Below are 4,429 nucleotides of genomic sequence, written 5' to 3'. Positions count from 1 at the left end.
TATACCTTTGATGTGATTGAACAACTTGGAATATCTCTCTTCCAGCCAATCTCTCTCTCTCTCACTCACACACACACACACTCCAAATATCTTTGCTTTGAATTCAATATCTTCCCTACATTGTGAGATCTGCCGTATTAACAACTTTTATTCATAATTGTTTTATATTACATTGGCATTTGTTTTCATTAATTTGACAGAAACCTCATTAGCAGAGACTCATTAGCATTTTGTCATGGAAAATGGTTTCTCCATTTTATATTAAGACAATAATATGAGATAACAAATGAGTACTTGAAATAGGAATGCAACAGACCCAACTCAGTGAGTAGGAGGGGCTGTTGATGTTCTTATCTGCCTTTGCTCCATGAGAAGTGGTAACAGCACCAGCAATTCAATGCTATAATTGTGTATTTGATAATGTATTTTTTTTTCACTATTTTGAGAGGGACCTATCTTGAACCCTAATAGTTTGTTCCTGGACATGACAAGAGCATGAAAAAGGATATTTGCACATAGGCACTAAAGCTAATTAAGCCTTCAAAAAGGTTGCAGCTATTCCTCCTGGAGAGTTAACAAAAATAGGTATTGAAATGTATTTCCCCCGTTCCGTATTGTGCTGGTTTGAATCTGTTGTGTACCTCAGAAAAGCCATGCCCTTTAATCCTCATTCAATATTATTGGGTGGGATCTTTTCTATTATTTCCATGGAGATGACCCACCCAATTGTGGGTGGTAACTTATGGTTAGATGGTTTCCGTGGAGCTGTGTCACCACCCATTCAAGGTCGGGTTGCTTACTGGAGCCTTTAAGAGGGTACCATTTTGGAGAAAGCTTTAGAGCCGACCTCTAAAGCATTAGAGCCCATAGTGCCAGAGACCTTTGCAGGTACATAAAGTAAACGACCCTGGGGAATCCTTGAAGAAGCCTAGAGAGAAAACTAGCAGATTTTGCCTCATGCCTTTCCAGCTGAGAGAGAAACCCCGAGCATCATCGACCTTCTTGAGCCAAGGTATCTTTCCCTGGATGCCTTTGACTGGACATTTTTATAGACTTGCCTTAATTGGACATTTTCACAGTCTTAGAACTATAATTTTGCAACTTAATAAATTCCTTTTAAAAGTCATTCTGTTTCTGATTATTGCATCCCAGTAGCTTAACAAGCTAAAACATGTTTTTGCTAGAACAATGATGTCAGGAGGAGAACCAAAGGAAAAATAGCTCTGTGCTTAGGGAATAGTTCCAAGTTTCATCAACAAAATTTTACCATTACTAAAAGGCATATTGATGTGAATTACTTAAATAATTATCCCATGTCTTCAGAAGGGAAACTGTATTTTAAAAACTCAAAAGAAAAGAGAATAAGCAAACTGAATTTAAAAGAGGAAAGGTATAATAGAGGCATAAATCCAGAAAAAGGAAGTAAAATGGTTTAAAAATTTGGAGGCAGATACATTTAGATTAAAATCCCATTTTGGCCTCTCAATTCCAGCATGGCTTTGGTCAAGCCTTCTGCATCCCTATTTTTCCATTTATAAAATACTGATAGTATTAGCATTGTCTTAGAGTTATTGTAAGAATTAAATGAAATTGTAAATGTAACATCTACTATAAAAAGTTGCTAAATAAATGATATTTTTTACAATTTCTTTATGATCTTCCCAATTGCTAAATCAAAGCATTCTAAGGCATAAATGTTCCCTAGAGATCAGTCCTATGCTCCAAAATCCATTTAGATGATTTATTCTTTTTTGATAATATATTGATTATCAATTATCTACTAGGAAAGAACTATAATTTTCAGATTACTTTCTAATAGTTAAGATAATTTAGAATTACAGTTGAACTCCAACTGTATTTTAAGATGTTGCTTTAAGGACATTTTCTTCTCAAAATTCATGGTTAATGTAAATACATAAAAGCAAATGTCCTCCAAATATGGCTCTTCCCTTAATCTCACATTATAGACAAGATAAGTGGTAATTTAAACTTAGCATATATAAAAAGAGAGGGAACTTGAGGTCAGGTAACTTCGTACATAAAATCAACAAGCATACAGAAAATACAGTCTTTAAAGAAGACCTCATAATCAAGTAAGTACAATGTTTGTCATATAATGGAAAAATACTAGACCCAGAAACCAGCAGAAAAGTAGGATCTATCAACTAAAGAAAAAGTCAGTAGACTCAAAATTTAGTTATTTTAAAAGATTAGTTATATTTATAAAAATTCAGTGATACTGATGAAGAAAATAAGAGAAAAAGCACAAATTCCCAATATCAGGTATGGAAATGGGACTGTGGCTCTACAACCCACATATATTGAAGTATAATGAGGAAACAATATAAATTAATTTGTCAATTAATTCACCTGCTGAAATAAAATACACAGATATGATGTGAAAAATATGTTACAAAAACTCTTAGAAAAGAAATAAAAATTTTGAATAGCCTGGTATCAGTTAAAGAAATTGAATATGGCAAATATAAATTTGCCAGTATTACTGTATTATAATTTTATTATGCAACTCCACTTATTACTTCTTAGAGTTGCTAACATGCAAATGCATAAAAAGCAATGATAAATCAATGGTTTGAGCATATAATGTATATAGACATAATTTGTAACAAATCCAAAAAATGGTAGGAGATGGAGATATAGGCACAGTGTATGTGTATGATATTGAAGATCAAATATGACTGTTATAGATTTAGGATGTAAAATGTTACCCCATGGTGACCACAAAGAAAATATATGAAAAATCTATATTCAGAAAGAAATGGGAAGGTACACAAAATGGTACAAAATAAAACAACAACAACAATAACAAATAAATATAGAAGTAGACATTAACAGAATAAATGAGGGTCAGAACAGGTATAAGAGTTAAAAAGACAAATGTTTTAAAATGTCAGGGTACAGTACTGCATTATGAGTACATACTTTAAATGTTTAAACTCTCCAGTCAAGAGGCATAGATTGGCAGAATGGATAAAAACATGACCTAACTGTATCCTGTTTAGAAGCAGCTCACCTTAAATTCAAAGATAAAAGTAGGTTGAAAATGAAAAGGTGGATCAAATAGACCTTGCAAATAATAATCCAAAGACAGCTGGGGTAACTGATACTAATATCTGATGAAATGTACTGATAAATGGGTCAATTTAATAATTATTAAATGTATAGCCACCTAACAGCACAGTCCAAAAAAAATGAAGCAAATATGACAGATTTGAAGTGAAAAAATAAATATTGCTACATTAATGTCTAAATGTTTTAAATTTTTTTAAATATGTAAAAACTTTTGCCCTTTTAAGTCTTATTTATTATTTCAATAATAGAAGTATCTAGACAGAGGATCAGTAAAGAAATAGAAGACTTAAATGCTACTTTAAACCAGCTAGGCCTAACAGACTTATATTGAACACATCAACCAATGGCAAAAGAATACACATTTTCCCTAGCGCACGTGGATGATTTTCTGGGATAGACTAAATGACACAAAACAAAACTCAATAAATTAAAAAAATTTTAAATTATGCATTTTATCTTCTCTGACCACAATGGAATGAAGCTAGAAATCAATGACAGGGAGAGAAATGGCAAGTTCACAAATATGTGGAAATTAAACAGCATAACAACCAATAGGTTAAAAAGGAAATCAAAAGGAAAATTGGTAAATACTGTGAGGCAAGTGAAAATAAAAACAAAACATAACAAAATTTAGGGGATTAAGCAAAGGCAGTGCTGGGAGGGAAATGTAAAACTCTGAATGCTTATATTAGAAAAAAAAGTAACAATAAAAAATGGGCAAAAGACTTGAATAGACAACTCTCCTAAAAAGATTTACAAATGGCCAAAAAGCACCTGAAAAAAAAGCCCAATTTTTTAGCCATCAGCTGAATACAAATCAAAACCATGATGAGATACCATTTTATATCCACTAGAATGACTGCTATCTAAAAAATGGAAAATTACAAGTGTTGGAGAGGATGTGGAGAGAGGAACACTTGTTCTTTCTGGGTAGAAATGCAAAATGGTGCAGCTGCTGAGGAAGACATGTTAGCAGTTCAGAAAGTTAAGTACAGAATTACCACCTGACCCTGCAATCTCACTTCTAGGTATACATACCCAAAATAATTGAATGCACAGACTCAAACAAGTATTTGCACACAAATGTTCAGCACATTATTCCAAACTGCCAAAAAGTAGAAGCCACACAAATTTTCACCAACTGATGAATGAATGGATCAATAAAATGTGATATATACATATAATGCATATTATTCAGGTGAAAAGGAATGAGTTTCAGATACAAGCAAAAACATGGCTGAACCTTGAAGACATTATGTTGAATAAAATAAGCCATACATGAAAAGGAAAAGTAGCTTATGATCTCACTGATATAAAACAATAAACAAATTTATGA

The sequence above is a fragment of the Tamandua tetradactyla genome, chromosome 8 (assembly GCF_023851605.1).
Source record: "Tamandua tetradactyla isolate mTamTet1 chromosome 8, mTamTet1.pri, whole genome shotgun sequence".
NCBI lineage: Eukaryota > Metazoa > Chordata > Mammalia > Pilosa > Myrmecophagidae > Tamandua > Tamandua tetradactyla.
This window is presented reverse-complemented; position numbering follows the sequence as displayed.